Source organism: Triturus cristatus, chromosome 8 (assembly GCF_964204655.1).
Source record: "Triturus cristatus chromosome 8, aTriCri1.1, whole genome shotgun sequence".
NCBI lineage: Eukaryota > Metazoa > Chordata > Amphibia > Caudata > Salamandridae > Triturus > Triturus cristatus.
The window spans coordinates 561,120,184-561,138,059 of NC_140591.1; positions in this window are offsets into that span (position 1 = coordinate 561,120,184).

Below are 17,876 nucleotides of genomic sequence, written 5' to 3' on the forward strand. Positions count from 1 at the left end.
GGTGATGAGGAATATTTCTTATAGTCAGCTGAAGCTTTAAGATCATGAACTCCTGGGATCTAAAGTACAAGAATATATCCACTAATAAGTTCTACTGACTGAAAAGCCACATGCTATTGTGTGGGATTGTGAGTTATTTTGGAGTCCTGAGAAGCGCCTCCGTATAGCTGATGATAATACTGCAAAGATCATGATTATTTTTCGCATGTCTTAGCATTAATTGCAGTTCCCTCGACTGCCTTCAGTCAATCAGCATAAGGATTTACCTAGCTTTCTGTTTTCAAGAACTTATTTTTTCGCGTTGCCTCATACATTCCCTTAAAATTAAAGAACAGATACTCAGCCATTAAGAATCTGCACTGCCTAGGCCTAGAAATGTCACATTCTTTGTAAAATGACATATCTTTCCATAATTTGTTCCCCAGCATGAAAAAAATGTTGCTTCCTACGCCAAACCTCCTCTGTCTAGAGAAGTTGCTTCTCTTATAGACAGAGGGACTTATTTAGAGTTTGCCGGAAGGGATAATTTGCCAAAATGTGATGAATATCTTGTCCGCTGTACTACAGATGCCATCGCCTATAATGCCTTGTATTATGGGGAAGGAACATCCGCCATGTTTGAGACCAAGTACCCCATTCACCAAACTCTAAATAAGGCCTTTAGGGCCTGATTACGAGTTGACGGCCCACGAGACCGCCAAATACACAGTGGCAGTGCAGTGCTAGTCGGGGACCGCAGCACCAGCGGTCTGACCATCGTATTTCAAGTACAGAGGCCGGACCTCCAGAAATCCTCTACAACCACCAGGGATCCACGATCCCCGGCAGTGGAGTGGTGGTCTGAGGCCACAATATGCTTGGTGGTGCTGCTGTGGCACCGCCAAGCATATTAATGAGTTTCCATAATGGCCTCCTTTTTATGGCAGTGTTGGACTTGAACCTTTTTGCAATATCATCGCTGAACTTTTTGCCTTCCTCCTGTTTTTTTTCTGACCTGTTGTTGATGGTTTTATGACTGGGCACTTTATCACTGTTTATCAGTGCTAAAGTGAATGTGCTCTCTCTGGTAAACTTGGTAAGACTGGTCTACACATGTTTGGCATATTTAATTTACCTGTAAGTCCCTTGTATAGTTGTATCCCATATACCCAGGGCCTGTAAATTAAATGCTACTGGTGGCTTGCAGCGCTGCATTTAGGCTGAATTTAGAATAGCGAGAGAAGTTGTTTCTTGCACCTGAATAGGCCTGGTCTGCATTTGGAATCGTGGGAGGAGTAGCACCTGCACCTGAATATGGTGGTGTGTCTGGAGCCAAGGCTTACACTGTGAATGGAGGGGTTGTGTAATTATATTTTAAGTGCCTCCAGAACAAAGACATGGTGGACTATAAGTAAAGAGGCTGCTGAACTGTCAGGAGTAACAGCCTTGGGACAGAACTATTCTGGGGGGGGCTGATCTACTGCCTATTGGGCTGAGATAAAGATTGCCACATTGCCCTGGAACCCCTGGGCTGGCCTACCTGGCTGCACCACCCTGATAATGTGTCCCCAGTACTCTCCCAGGGGTGCTGCTACGTCCCTGGTATGTGCAAACCTGTGCACTTTATTAATCAGTGCTCGTGGCCCTAAACCTAAGCTTGGAGGGTGTGCTGTGGATAGCTTGCCCTGGGCCCCAGGTGTGGGCTCCTGCTGCAGTAAAGCATGTGGAGTGCTTCAAGTTGGCTGTGGTCCAAAGTGCTGTACCAACACACCCGAAGCGCGTGGTGGGCACTTTCAATTTTATTGTCTGAACCCGAGAAGTGAGCTTAATCTCCATATGGTGGGCACAGAGAGTAATCGCGCTGTGAGGAGAGGTCATCTAGCAGGAAGCCCCTGCAGCCTTTGTAAGCCAAGGAGAAGTGACCAGCCGTATGGCTGAACCTGGTTGTGGGCAGGGACAAGTGGGAGCATGTCCCAAAAGAAAGCCACAGGCAGCAGGACCAACGGAGATTTCACTCTGTATCCTGCCCCTTTCGTCTCCATAGTGGAACAGCTGCGCCGCATGGTTGCTGGCCGCCGCGGTTCGAGGAGTCAGGGCGGATGGCCTTGGCCTGCCAGACACTTTTGCAGATGGAGGAGGAGGGAGAAGCTGACGGAGACTTTGCTCTGCATCACCACATAAAGTGAACCGGTGCCGCACATGGCTGGTGGGTGATCAATCAATCAATCAATGGCATTTGTATAGCGCGCTACTCACCCGGAGGGTCACAAGGCGCTTGGGGGGGGGGGGGGAAAGTTACTGCTCGAACAGCCAGGTCTTGAGTTGCTTCCTGAAGGCGAGATGGTCCTGGGTTGTCCGGAGGTGGATGGGTAGGGAGTTCCATGTCTTGGCTGCCAGGTAGGAGAAGGATCTTCCTCCGGCGGTGGCTCTGTGGATGCGTGGGACGGCGGCGAGGTCGAGGCTGGCGGAGCGGAGCTGGCGGGTGGGCTGGTGGAAGGTCAGGCCGTTGTTGAGGAGCTTGGGGCCCAGGTCGTGGAGGGCCTTGTGTGCGTGGGTGAGGAGTCTGAACGTGATCCTTCTGTTGACAGGGAGCCAGTGAAGGTCTCTCAGATGTCCGGAGATGTGGCTGTGACGGGGGATGTCCAGGACGAGTCGAGCTGAGGCGTTCTGGATCCGTTGAAGTTTCTTCTGGAGTTTGGTGGTGGTGCCGGCGTAGAGGGCGTTCCCGTAGTCCAGCCGGCTGGTGACGAGGGCTTGTGTGACCGTCTTCCTGGTCTCGGTGGGGATCCATCGGAAGATCTTTCGAAGCATGCGCAGGGTGTTGAAGCACGAAGACGAGATGGCGTTGACTTGTCTGGACATTGAGAGGGAGGAGTCCAGGATGAAGCCCAGGTTGCGTGCGTGGTCCGTTGGCTTAGGGGTGGCGCCCAGGGCAGGGGGCCACCAGGAGTCGTCCCAGGAGGAGGGTGATGACCCCAGGATGAGAACCTCCGTCTTGTCTGAGTTCAGTTTCAGGCGGCTGTTCTTCATCCATTCGGCGACGTCATTCATCCCTTCGTGTAGGCTGGCTCTGGCGGTGTCTGGGTCGTTGGTGAGGGAGAGGATGAGCTGGGTGTCGTCGGTGTAGGTGATGATCTTGAGGTCGTGTTGGCGTGCGATGGCTGCGAGGGGGCTCATGTAGACGTTGAAGAGGGTGGGGCTGAGCGATGACCCCTGTGGAATGCCGCAGATGACTTCAGTGGCCGCTGACCGGAATGGGGGGAGGCGGACTCTCTGGCTTCTTCCGGCGAGGAATGAGGTGATCCACTCAAGGGCCTTCTCCTGGATTCCGGCGTTGTTCAGGCGTTGTACCAGGGTGCGGTGGCAGACAGTGTTGAATGCTGCAGAGAGGTCCAGGAGGATGAGGGCCGCTGTTTCCCCGTTGTCCGGTAGGGATCTGATGTCGTCTGTGGCTGCGATGAGGGCGGTCTCCGTGCTGTGGTTGGCTCGGAAGCCGGACTGCGAGTGGTCGAGGGAGCCGTTGGTCTCAAGGAAGGCGGCTAGCTGTCTGTTGACGGTCTTCTCGATGACTTTGGCAGGAAACGGGAGGAGCGAGACGGGGCGGAAGTTCTTGAGGTCGGTGGGGTCAGCTGTAGGTTTCTTCAGCAGGGCGCTGATCTTGGCGTGTTTCCAGCTATCCGGGAAGGTGGCGGTGTTGAAGGAGGCGTTGATGATGTCGCGGAGGTGGGGTGCGATGATGTGGTCGGCCGAGTTGAAGATGTGGTGTGGACAGGGGTCCGTGGGGGATCCGGAGTGGATGGTGTTCATTGTGCGTGTTGTGTCTTCGGTGCTGACCGGGGTCCAGGTGCGGAGGGTGGCGGTGGGGGACGTCGGTTCGGTGGTGGGGGTCTTGGTAGGAGGGCCGAAGCTGTTGTGTATGTTGGCAATCTTGTCGTGGAAAAAGGCGGCGAGAGAGTCGCAGAGGTCTTGCGAGGGAGTGATGTCGTTGTTTCCGGCGTCGGGGTTGGAGAGCTCTTTGACGATGGTGAAGAGTTCTTTGCTGTTGTGGGTGTTGTTGTCCAATTGTTCCTTGAAGGCTGTCTTCTTCGTGGCGCGGATCAGTTGGTGGTGTTTGCGGGTGGCGTGCTTGAGGGCAGTCATGTTGTCTGTGGTCTGGTTGGTGCGCCAGGTATTCTCCAGGGAGCGGCAGTTCTTCTTGGAGGTGATGAGTTTGTCAGTGAACCAGGGGGTTTTCTTGCTGCCGCGTCTGCTGGGGGGGTTCTTCAGTGGTGCAAGGGCGTCAGCGCAGTTGGTGATCCACTGAGTGAGGTTGTTGGCGGCTTCGTTGGGGTCCATTGAGCTGGTGGGGGGGTTCTGGCTGAGGAAGGTGGTGAGTTGGTCGTTTGTGATCTTGTTCCAGTTCCTTCGAGGGGCTTGTTGCGGGTGGTGGTGGGTCGTCGTTTTTCTGAAGCTGAAGTGGACGCAGCTGTGGTCGGTCCACTGGAGTTTGGTGGCGTGGCTGAAGGTGACGTGCTTGCTGGATGAGAAGACTGGGTCAAGCGTGTGGCCGGCGTAGTGGGTGGGGGTGGTTACCAGTTGCTTGAGTCCGAGGTTGGCAAGGTTGTCCAGCAGGGCGACGGTGTTGCAGTCCTTGTTGTTCTCCAGGTGGAAGTTGAGATCCCCTAGGAGGATGTAGTCGGTGGAGTTGATTGCGTGTGGGCTGACGAAATCTGTGATGACTTCGCTGAATTGTGTGCGTGGTCCCGGTGGTCTGTAGACGAGGGTGCCTCTGAGCGTGGTCTTGGGGTCGGAGTGTATCTGGAAGTGGAGGTGAGGGTGTCATCTGAGTTGGTCATGATGCGGATGGTGTTCTTGTGGGCGATGGCGATGCCTCCACCCGTCTGGTTGACGCGGTCCCTCCTGGTGATCTTGTATCCGTCCGGGATGGCTATGGCGATGTCGGGCGCTGAGGAGGCGTTCGTCCAGGTTTCCGTCAGGAAGGCGATGTCTGGTGATGTCGAGTCGAGGAGGTTCCAGAGTTCGACGGCGTGTCGGTGGATGGAGCGGGTGTTGAGCAGGATGCACTTCAGATGGTTGTTGCTGGGGCTCGGTTTGGCTGGTGCGGTGCAGGCTCGGAGGCAGGAGAATCGGCAGTCAAGGCAGGAGAAGGGTCCGTGGGTGCGTCTCGGGGTGGCGTGGTGGCAGGCGTTGTTTTGTCCGGCGTTGAGTGCGAGGAGGGTTGTGGCATCGTAGGTGAGTCGGGTGCGCCGGCGGCGATGCGGACTAGGGGGTCTGGCGCTGGGCGCGGTCCAGGAGCGGACGGGCGCAGACGGGCTTACCTTTGGTGCACCTTCGGCGCTCAATCGGCGCTCCCGCTGCACGCGTCCGCTGCGCGGTTGCTCAGGGGGCGTCATAAGTAAGGAGCCGGGAGGGAGGGTCAGCTGGGTGGTGGGAGCGGGGCGGCGAATGGGATTGGAGGGGGGCGGGGCCGCAGGGAGGCAGCGGCGGGAAAAACTCGCCAGGCAGCGGCGGGAAAACTCGGCGATGCAGGAATCAGGAAGCTGGAGCGGGAGAGTGGAGTGATCTGGCCTGGAAGAGGCAGCGGTCACCCCACTTGATGTCCCAGGAAGGAGAAAGCCAGTGTGGCATCACCATTCCTGCTTCCCTACATTCATAGGCAGCCCCACCGCAAGGTTGCGGGCGGCTGCTTTGGGGGTGATTCTGTTGTCTCCTGTTGGGGAGAAACCTTACTAGGTCATGCATACGGGGAGAGTTGGCACAGCTGGCCCCATTGGCCTGAGGTAGGGGCCGGGCCCCTCTCCCGTGTTATTGTCAGCAGCGCCCCGTGTAGTGGGCTTTCACCCTCAATTCCTGGAGGCATAAAAATGGGAAACCTCGACGGAGGCCCCACTCCTCATTGGTACAGAGGAGGAGCATTGGAAGTCCCAGAGTAGGAAGGAACCCTCCTGGATTGCAGCATTCCCTATCTTAGGTGGGCATGTGGCCAAGAAGCAGACGGAAGACCGGGGCTGCATCAGGTAGTTAGAGAGCAGGTGCCGCTCTAACGGTTATTCTATACCATGATAGTGTATGTCCTATGATAATGTATGCCCTGGCATTCCAGATGTGATGTTGCATGTTACGGGTATAGCCACAGTGATGGTGGATGCATAATGTGTGCACGCTACTAGTACTTACTATAGTGCACTGCTGATGATGCTTAGGCATAATGTTTTATGCTAAGTGTCATCCTGCCAGTAGTTATTGGTTACCCTAATTGTGGTGATTATGACAATGGCCCGATTGGCCATGTGATTTATGTAAATCCCTGTGAAGTCATGACAAGTTCATAGTGGCATAGTAATTTATGTGATTGTGGTCTAATGTGCTTTATCAATAATACAAAGGATATTTTTATTAAACCTTGTGTGTTGTCTCTTTTGTGGTGTGCCTAGTGTGTCACTGCTGTGTGAGTGTGTTGTGCAAACGCTTTACAAATTGCCTCTGGGATAATCCTGAGTGCTCTGCCAAGCTACCAAGGGGGTGAGGAGGGGTTATCTTCAGCGTGTAACTCCCTTGCCCTGACTAGAGTGGTGGGTTCTGCCTGGCTTAGGTGCATACCCTAGCCAACCAGAAACCCCATTTCTAACAGGTAGTGTGCCCACCATCAAAAGGGTGGTGGTGAGAAAACTTAGGGGGCCCTAAAGGGACCCGTGGTGCCTCGGTGCAAGGGGGTGCATGCAGGGGGACACATGGTCTGCCCTCCTGTCTTTCTGCACGCCCAGTTACAGCACTGCATGGACTTTACAGTTCATGCAACGCTGGAATGCGCTGTGGCTGTCCCACGGCACTGCCTTTCAAAGGCTCTCCTATGAGCCTTTGAAAGGCAGTGTTGCGGGCCAGCCGCCGCAAGGCCGCCCACCTGGATTACAATTTGTAATCCAGTGGGTGATTGGCAGGGGATTTTGGTGGTGTGGGAGCAATGCAGTGGTGTGCCGCCTCGCTATCACACCACCAATATCATAATCAGGCCCTTAGTCTTGATTCACTATAAGCATCTGGAAATTAATTCTACTTTTGTAATACATTTTCAAGCACCACAGAATTCACAAAGGATAATATAACTCTTAATCCACTAGAAGTTCGTGAATTCCATGCTACTGACATGTGTTGGATTATGCCTGGGTACATTTACATATCGTACACTTATGAATCAATAAATATATCACACATGAAACTACATTGTGTACCTGTGGAAAATAATGCTACACATGAAAATAGATTCCTATGGAAAAATCTATTCCACAATACTCCACTCTTGTTGTAGGTGTTCCCTCCATATACCCACATTGGATACAGCTAGGAGTAAATGCCCCACCAAATACAATCTGAGTATATGCATTGCAAAGGTTTGTGGATAACCACAAAAGTGCATGTTTGTGGGTGTTCACAAACGTTGCAAGGCATGCCTACTATGCAGTGGCAACTCTCTGCTCATGTGAGCTGATTACATTCATACATTACATTATATGTAAGGAAACTCGACTGCATAAAATATACATTTACCCTTGAGACATAAGGCAGTTCCAAACCTAGAGCTCTTCCAGAGACTTCCAAAGGCACATCTGTCGATTGAGACATATCAGTGATGTCACCCGCATAATTGACTTGTAAGGTCATTTTTGTTCTCTCACACCGTTCCTTGGTGCTGTTTTTAGAGCTCTAGTCGTTAATATGCCACAAAATGGCACATTCTCCTGCGCACTGCCACACCTCTCTCAATAGTTATAGGGGCATAACACAGGCCCCCGCAGCCCCTGCGGTGCGGGGGGGGGCAAGATCCAGGGGGGCCCCCTCGGCACTGCACTCTGGCCAGAGAGCTTCTGATTGAGCCTGGAGGGGGCCCCTCTTCGTACCGTGCAGGGAGGCCCCCTCAATTTTCGTTACGCCAGTGAACAGTTATAGTTGTCAGTTTGGACATCCTTTCCCTTTTCTCTACTTGAATAATACTGAGGATCAGTGGGTATTTTGTTTTCAAATATAACAAACAAACAAATTAAAAAAAATAGCTGCCTAAGGAATTATTAATCTGGAAGGCCCGTTCGCTATACATACTATCCTGACACAGCAGCAATGCAAAGTCTGGGCGACTCACAAATTAATCAATATATTAATTTAGAACGGAAATAACTTGTTTTATATATAATATGCTTGATTTAGATCAGCCAAAAAGAATACACGTCATTCTTCTTTGCCTGAAAAGTTCTACTCACACATATAGGTACACAAATATAGAATTCGCTCAGCGCCATCAAATTAAAGTTTATTGCATTTTATTGGACAGTTGAGTTAAGTGGAAATGCAGCAACAGGAATATTAAAGGAAAATTGATGATGCTTTCATTCAAAAATAGATTTTTAGATAATTTATTGACTGACAGTTGCTAAAATCAAATGATCATCTCATATAGTGAAGATCAAAATGTGCAGGGGCAGGAACAAAAGTCCCATTTTTATAATTTGACTAAACGAAAGAAGTGCTCAATTTGTAAAAATAATAAGACACCACCTACACATGATAGTGCAACCGCAGTGAATCTTTTACGTCTTGGTTTAGAGGACGACTCCTCCGAGCACGGCCATAAAAATACTAATTACCACTGAATTATTGATTAATTTGGAGTGTGTGGTACATCACCATTAAAAATAATAAGTGCCATGGCCCACATAAGGAGACCGCTGCAGCTTGCACCACCCATTGCCCCCAACAACACAACTATGAACCAACACACTCCTACAGGTTTAACAGTTCAGAATATTCCAGGGCGCCAAAGCTATAAGAATGTCAAGGATGGCATGTATTAGTAATTTTTAATGCACATTGAACTAATGAACAACTGTTTTGCTCATCTCCAGATCACGCAAAGTGTGCCACCATGTGCCAGGCTGCATAAGTGCTGGTGTTGACAATTAAGCGCCGGTTATGAGCACCAGAAACCACTGGCTAAAATTAAGCACTGAATAAAATCACAGTCCAGATTCAAAAGAGCCATCAAATTAACATAAACCTACATGTGACTGTCGAACTAAACTCAATCTTCTACGAGTCCCACAAAGTGCAAAACAATGTCCTGGAGGCATTCAGATAAAAGATGCAATTAAATTAAGTACATCACAGAATCAAGAAAAGGGGAAAATATAATAAGAGACAGATTGCACACTTTTTTCGAACCACTGAAACACTCACTAACATCAGTTATTCTGTTAACTTTGATAAAAGTAATAAATCAACTAGAAAAAGACTATTGGGACCACTTACTGTTGTGTCTTGTTTATTGAGTCTGCAAAAACATCCACATTTGTCTATATACTCTTAAATTTGATTCTGGATGTGTTTGTAGATCGTTCAAGGGGATACAATGCATAAGGCTTGTTCTCAAATTGTACATATGCATGTATGTATATGTTTTTTAGGTCGAGACTAGAGGTGTGGTTTTCTGCAAGATAGGTTAGGGTGCTGGTTGTGAGGGCTTTGTAAACGATGCCGCTGGTTTTCAAAATGGTGCAGGCCAGCAAGGGGAGCCAATGGAGTTCAAGGTTGGGGTGATGGGATCATATTTTTTCAGGCCCTCAATGAGACATGCATCCGCTTGTAGAATGCTTCTAACAGGTATAGCCGTTCTGCAATAAACAGTTTGACTTTCTTTAAAAGAGAGATCTGGCACCAAGCCATGTTTGTTATTTTTGGCAATTTGTTATTAAAGGAAGAGGTTGATGTCCGAGTTGGAGCTTGAAGCCATCAAGGTCCATGTGATTAAAGCAGGTTTGTTCTGTATGTTGTTTGTTGTTCATAACAAATAATTGGAATTCTGTTTTGGTTGGGTTGTGCTTTACATAGTCGCTGGACAGCCAGGTCTGGATGATGTGTAAGATTTGCAAGCAGTGTTTTAGGCATTTGGGGAGAGGATGTAGCCTGTCGGCTAGAGCGGTCGACCTCAAAGTTGGGGAACCGGGTTCGAGTCTCGGCTACGATGCTCAACGTCCTGTGATTCTGGGCAAATCACTTAATCTCCCCGTGCCTAACAAACAAAATGAATGTGTTCTTCTGTAACTAAACTGGTGCTCGTGTAAAGCGCTCTCATACCCGATTTGGGTCTAGTTTGCGCTATATAAAACTCTCAAAAAAAAATAATAATAATTTGACGTCTGAGGCAGGGGAGGCTTTCAAGTAGAGCTGTGTGTCATTGGCATATTGGTGAATCAATATACTATTAACTGTGAGGAGAGTGCCAAGCAGCTGCATGACACGGTTGAAGATGCCTAAAGACTGTATGGAACACTGGAGAACTCCACATGAGATAGGGATCTATTGTGACTTGGACGTGCCCATGCGAACAAAAACGGTAGGAGGAGAACCTGTGAAGGGCATTACCAGTGAATCCCATTCGTGACTCAAGGGTGGGACTGTGTCAAAGACAGATAGGAGGTCCAGTGATCCCAGGAGGTAAGGATCATCTTTACATATGGTCACGATAATTGTTCTGCAGGAGATTGCGAGCACTGATGTGATCTTGGAGTTAAACATAGACTGCTTTTTAGGTCTCGGCTGCGAAGGCTGCGCTTGCGCAGTCTCGCTCCGAGATTTAATGACTTGGAGAAGAGGGGCTTGAACCCGCCCCTCTTCTCCCCTGTTCTCCATTGGCTGGCCTCTTGAATGCTGGCCAGCCATTGGAGAAGAGGTCAGTCATTCCTATTAGGCCCCGTCCTTTTCGGATCGGGGGGCGTGTTTTTTGCGAGAAGTCTCAGGGAGGAGACAACAGCAAAACACGCCCCCGAATCCGAAAAGGACGCTGCGTTTCTCCGAGGCGTTTCTGCTCTGCCTCGGAGAAAGGCGGTGGTGTGCTTGCCTTTTGCTCTGCCTTGTTATCTTATGTAAGTGCGGGGTTATTAAGTGGTTTGCCCAGAATTACAGGATGTTCAGCCGAGGCTACACTCTGTATCGCCAGTTACAAAGTCGACAGCTCTGGCCGTAACGTCATATGCTCTCGCCCCGAGTCACAAGCCCCCGAGATTTTCAGCCGCAAGATTATCACATGGTTGAAAATGCCACAGTGCCACTCTAAATGTGTTAAAACCCAGCAACAAAATAAATGGTCTTTCTTCTATACACATTGCGCCCGGTCCAACTGCCATATGAGGAAAGCAGACACAAAAAGATCAAGACCACCAGCCAGGTTGCCAAAATAAGACCCCCCCCCCCATTTTCTTAAACACTGAAATTAGATCCGTCAAAGTAAACTCCGTTGGGCCACAGCTCGCACCCCTTATCCACATGTCCTCAGATGCACCACCATGATGAACTTGGCTCCATAGCTCTACTTGCTAATGCTAACACATCTCCATTAAACACCCCAAAGGTGCGCGTGGGGGAGCGTACAATCCGCTGCCCACTATCATTTAGACTTTAGCTTATTTTGTTTACTACACTCCTACTTACGCCGTGTACTTGGTGAATAAAATTTACGGTCTTAGATACAGAAGATACAGGTGAAAATCATAATTGAACAAATAAGTAATTAAATGAATAACGTAAGAGGGTGTAGAAAGGTTACAGAGTCATTTGGGTCAACTTTGAATGTCACTTTCGTGGAATCGTAATCACAAAAGAGAGTGCGCATACAGTTTATCGCTCGCTACGAGTACAAATCTAAGAGCCAGAATAACCTTATCAGTCTCTTACTCCACCCTTCCACGATACTACTTTTATTATACCAGACTAAAATATTTATTGCGTGAATAATCACTAAATGCTGGAGACCTGTAGTTGACCGACAAAGGACAATTACGCTCTTACTCCAACAGGGCTATTAAAGTAAAAGGCTAAGTACTTTGCCTATGCTCGTGAGGGTTTCTGCCATGGGTTAAAACTGGAGAGGTTAGTTCATACCTTTTTCTGACTCCTTTGAATTGACAGTGACCTTCTGCCGCACCCTTTCAAAATACTCTTTAAGAAGTTCTCTCTTAGCACAAAGAGCCAATGCCTCGCAGGATAAAGCTAGGAATACTTTGGGAAAGATACACTTCGCCTCCTCTCCTTGACTGGCCCGCTGCGCTCGCTCTGTCTGACAGCACCAACTGCCTCTAGGAAACCCCTTTAGATTCCGGCAGCAAGAAGATTCTGGACCCGTGACGTCACGCACCCAGAATATTCTCACAGCGACGACACAATCCTTCCAGAAACCTCTGGCAAAGCAGAGTACCCGGCCGGTGTCGGTTGTCAAGACAACAATCCGAGCGTGGGGGTGGGGTCGGGAGACCGAGATACTTCCCAAGATGGCGGCTTAGGGTGCTTCTCGCAAGGTTCGGGAAGCTTCGCGGCCATGTTTGAAAGGTACCAATGCTCCGCTTCCGATAAACGTTACCGGTGGCTTAAATTAATAAATAAACAAAAAAAACGTTTTATTGATTTTTTAAATATGGCATACATCTTGGCGCAATCGATATAACCTTGATAATCTTCAACATTGCTCGTGTTGATATACATGTTCGTGCCCAAATAAAGATATACTGTGCGTACAACGTGTTCACGTTCAAGATTTTAAAAAGTCGCTAACTTTGACTAGAAGATGATTACAGCACTGCTTACCACTGCTTACCTGTGGCCAAACGGTCAGAGCTGCCGACTTTGGAGTGGGAAATCAGCTTTGTGTCTGTCGGTTCAACAGCCTGTGAATTTGGGCAAATTTAAACTCCCTGTGCCCACCAAAACAAGCATTTACAATGCAACGGTCTCGGCATTGGTAAAGTTAGAGCTATTGGCATTGCTCATGACAATGCCGTTTCTTTAAATGTTTTAAAAACAAAAACAAAAACAAACATAATGTCATGAGCAATGCCAATAGCTCTAACTTTACCAATGCCGAGACCATTGCATTGTAAATGCTTGTTTAATGATCTTGCAGATGAGTAGGTGAGTGCTAGGCCAGTAGGTCATCAGGATCTATTATAGTTTTCATTTGTATTGGGAGGACCTGGCCTCTCTTCAGAGCTTCTGGGTGATGCTGTAAGAGAGGGAGGCATTGATTAGGGTAAGTCTAAAAAATTATACTATCTTTATTACATCCAAAAGAGGAGCAAGGAAAGAAAATCAGCAATTATCTGCTGAGTGAATCAGCACAATACTAGGAATGAAGATGGTACTTATTCTGACGGAGTGTCCTTCTTTGCCTTGCATGGAGTTAACTGAAAGATTTTACATAAATCCACTCACAAAATGGCAAAAAGTCTAAATACATGGCAGTGTTTTTGGCAAAATATTTTGAAGAATTAATTTCAATCTACACTAGCCACATAATCAGCTGGCAGAGCTAACATTCATGGCCTTCCTGCTGTTTTGAGGTCCATAGAAATGCTCGAAATTTCAAACAATTCTGGGAAACAAATTGGGCACAAACCACGACCAATGAGAACTGGGGCTTACTTCATGTGGGTGGGAATAAAGTTACTTAAAAATAATTTGTGATTTTGGTTACTGAGAACGGTTTGTGGCCCACAGACCTAATATGCAAAGTTTTTGGAGCCCTTTCATAATTATGGTAGCCAAAAAATTTAACACATATAACAAAAAACGATAAGGGGATGGGCATTAATTAGTGACAGAGAAACCCATTCATTGAACTTTATATCAGGCCCTAAGTTAGGAAAACACAAAACAACTAAAGATGAAAACATACTGGTCTAATATTATACCCAGATTTTTTGCTGATTGTGAAAAAGTTTTTCTACTTAAGACTAAATTCATGAATGGCTGGAGTCGTGTGGCAGAAACTCAGTTGCTTAACTTGAGTTTTGCCGCCTGAGGCGGTCCCTGAGTTTGCTGTCCAGTAAAGGCCGGTGCTGGTAAGAGCCGTGGTAGAGGGGAGTCGACAGATGGACGATGAGGGAAAATAAAAGAAATAGAAAACCACTTACTTTGCGCTCGCCGAAATTGCTCACCTCACGTGAAATGCCACCGCCCCCATAATGTGCCCTAACACTACTCCCAAGCAACGCCACTGCAGAAACTACTGCTTATTAACTCCTACATCAAAATGAACATCTTTCATTATTCTGTTTTACAATTTAAAGGGGGATTGCTTGTCTGTTTTCTGTTGTTGGCACCAGTTTCTCAGCTCCATCAGAGGGAGTCTCTGTACATATGTTCCTGAACTGAGTACAAGAAAATCACCCACGGTTCGTGCAGGTAACAACAGTGGGGCCAGGTGGGGGGGATTTCGTGGGATGATGCAGAGGGAAAATTAAATAAATAATTAATTTTCCCTCGTTATCGTCCATTTGAATCCCCCCCAACCCTGCCCACCGCTATTACCTGCACAGACCACGGCAGAAGAGAATACATATATTGTGCTAGCTTTTGTGACCCACAGATCACCTTGCACGTGGTGAGCATTTGTTTGTGGATGATACAGATTTAAAACATATGATTGTATTAGCATTACTATGGCTCATATAACTGAGGGTGCATGTATTTGTTTGTGTGTGTCATCATGACCTGATGTGTGTGCTGCAGGAGATATCAGTGTGCTGCTCACAACAGTGGGTACATTTCAGTGGTTAATTGGTTTTGCTTCATAACCAAGCGATAATGTTTCTTCAACTGAAGATTACTGAGGAGATAGATTTCTATGGCTTTTCATTATGATCCCTTTTTTTCTTCTGAATAAAGCACCATTCCCTACCATCATCATAAGTTTTCCTAGACAGGTAACAAATAGACCTACCTTATTAATATTCATGAGGTAGGTCTCACTTTGTGACCCATTGGAAATGGCCTGCACTCACATGTCCTGCAGGAGACAGCAGACAACCATGCCTGTGATTGCTTTTTAAATGAAGCATTTTGCTGTTGTTGTAATGCAGCCTGTTTTCCTTAAACGAAAACAGGATGCATTTTAAAAATAAAAATGAAAAGCTACCTTTTCATTTTTAAGAGTAGCCAGCTCTTAAAAACTGTTGGTGTCCACATTCACAAAGGGGAAGGGGTCGCTTGGGGACCCCTTCCCTTTTGCGAATGGGTTACATCCAACTTAAAGTTGGTGGTAACTGCCAATGTTTTGCAACAGCATTCCCAGACACAAAACATTCCTACATACCAGTGCAACTCTCTATTAGCAAGGGACGCCTTTAAGATGCTGATTCCCAATAGCGACTCGCAAACCCTATTTTGCCAGTCAGTAATAGCTTGCCGACTTCCAAAATAGGGTTGGTACATGCCAAAAAGCATTTTACTGGTGGCAAGCGGTCCATCGCGGTAAAATGCTTCATACATCCGGCCCAAAGTGTTTTGAACCAAAGTTTCCAAAGAAACATTTTGTTCTTGGTCAAGCCCTGATGACACCAATACCCCTTCTTGATGGGACAAGGCCTCAGTTACGGAGTCTCCTTATTGTTTGCCAGACACTGTCTACTTAGATGGAGGTTCAAATGTTTGTCCAACTCATGCAAAGCAATTCAATAAATGAATAAATCTAAGACTACCCTACATCTTTTTGAAATGCAAATATCTGGAACACTAATTAGTTTTTTCTTACAACAACACAAAAATGTGATTTTCTATATAAAGATCTATTTGAAGCGTAATTGGAGTAAATCTGTCAGCAGGCTTTGCTGTAACAAGGACAAAGCACTCAAATTGGATTTAAAATAAAAAAAATTACTTTTATATCATGCCATATAACTGTTAACATAGCTTGACCTAGCTGAATTTCATTTTAAAGGAAGTGTTTGAGTTTGGTGAATAAAATGGCTATTAGGATCCCTTCTAATAGTCTTTTTTCTCTATGTTATTGTTATCATTCTCACAGCTCCGAAGAAGCAGTTCACCACTGTGAAACACGTGTTAGCTCAACTCAGTGAGAAGTAGTGACTCCTAACAGAGAACATCTTCACTGGAGTGCAAAAAAAAAAAGTTTTTTATGCTGGACGCTGACTTGACGGGACATGAAGTCCTAACCTCTCCCCTGGTTGCCAGGGAGAAGAGATACTTCCACAAATTGGCCAAACTACTAGACAGAATGTCCTTATTTAAAATGATAACATCTTTCATGTACACCCTCTGAACCCTCCCACTGGGGATTCCTCATCACTGGTACTTGGACCTTTCCACCTCTAGCTGCTCCTATTTATGGGCAGGACACTTCCCAGTGCATCATATGGGATACATGTCGACAGTCAGTATATCACGGTGGGAAGAAGGGTGGCTTGCATCCGCCTATACAATTAGGACGCCCAGTAACTGGTAGTTAATGACTGGTTAAACAGGGGCTGGGATGATCCAGCTTACTGGACTTAACTCTCAATTCTCAGCCTCAACATGGGGCTGCTCTGTGGGATCCCATCCCTTCGCACATTTCTGAAGTCAATAAAATTGTATTTGACAGCTAGCACACAACCCTTTGCTTCCTGGGTTGGAATACTACACTGGCTAAACATACACCCCTTTGGAAAGTGTTAGAAATTGGGTGTCTGGTTGGCTAAGGAATGCACCCAGCCAGCAGAATCCACCACTCTAGTCAGGGTAAGTCCGATATACACCAAAGATAACCTGTGCTCACCCTCTGGTAGCTTGGTGCAGAGCAGACAGGCTTATCTACAGAGATAGTGTCTAAAGCATTTGTGCAACACATTCACACAGTAACACAATGAATACATCACAAAACACACTCCACATAGGTTTATAAAAAATAGCTCTCATTAAATCACAAATGACCTAAACGAAATGTATCATAGCATTAGGGCAAGTAGTGCAAATTCTGTTTAGAGAAAAGCACATGAATCACAATATGTCACCATAGTGCACAGAAGCACCTGCACACCTACTAGACTGGTTATGGTATTGCATTTGGAAACCGAAGGTCGGGCACAGGGGCACCTTGAGATCACCCAAAAGGCAGTTGCATTAAATGTTTCCCATCTCGGGAGGCTGACTCACCCCCTTCTCGGAGTCCTCCATGGAGGTTTCAAAGCTGAATGCTGACAGAGGACAATGCCCTCAAGTTTGCTAGACCAAGAAATGGAGCTGCCTGTGTAGAAGCGCGGAATGGCTGCATGACTCCCCCAGGCTGTACTCACCCACTATGTTCCACGTGGTGGCATGTCCTGTCTGGCCTGCCCCTGGTAGTTGAGCAAAGTGTCGAGGAAGGACCGCCTTTGTAGGGCTTCCCTCAGTACAGATATTGTTTCTGTTATCACAAGGACTAGTCGGAGCCGCATCCATGGGGCTTCCCTCTGGCTTGCGCATCGGAGATTGCAATCAAGTGCTCGAGCTGACCTTCACACATCAGGAGATCTGAAGTCAGCCAGCACTCAGGCAGTACAAACAACTCACCGCACTTCACGTTTGGAGCAGAATGAAGTGCACCACACATGCTGTGCTTAGAAACTTGGTGTAGCCGGATTCAGAGTCCCATGGCAAGGAAGTGATGATGCAGTGCCTTTTATGGCAATGAGTCTGAATGAATAAGGGGCAAGCCAACAATACCTTGGAGAACACTCTTAATGGGCACAGAAGAAGGTGGCAAGCAGCAGGCCAGTACATGAAGATAGGTTGCAAAGTGGCAGCCCCTCCTTCAGCCCAGTAGTCAGCAGGTCAACACAGCAAAGCAGTTAGAAAAATGACGGTCCCTGCTGGCAACACAGCAGTCCTACAGCACCCTGTCCATAGGGCTACCTAGGGCCTACCTTAGGTTAACCTATGTGTAAGAAAAAGGGGCGTTTAAGGCTTAGCAAGTAGCTTTAAAAGCCGAGATGAAGTGGCAGTAAACTGCAGACGCAGGTCCTGCGGTAGCAGGCCTAAGACAGGTTTGAAAGGCTACTTCTGTGGGTGGCACAATCAGTGCTGCAGGCCCACTACTAGCATTT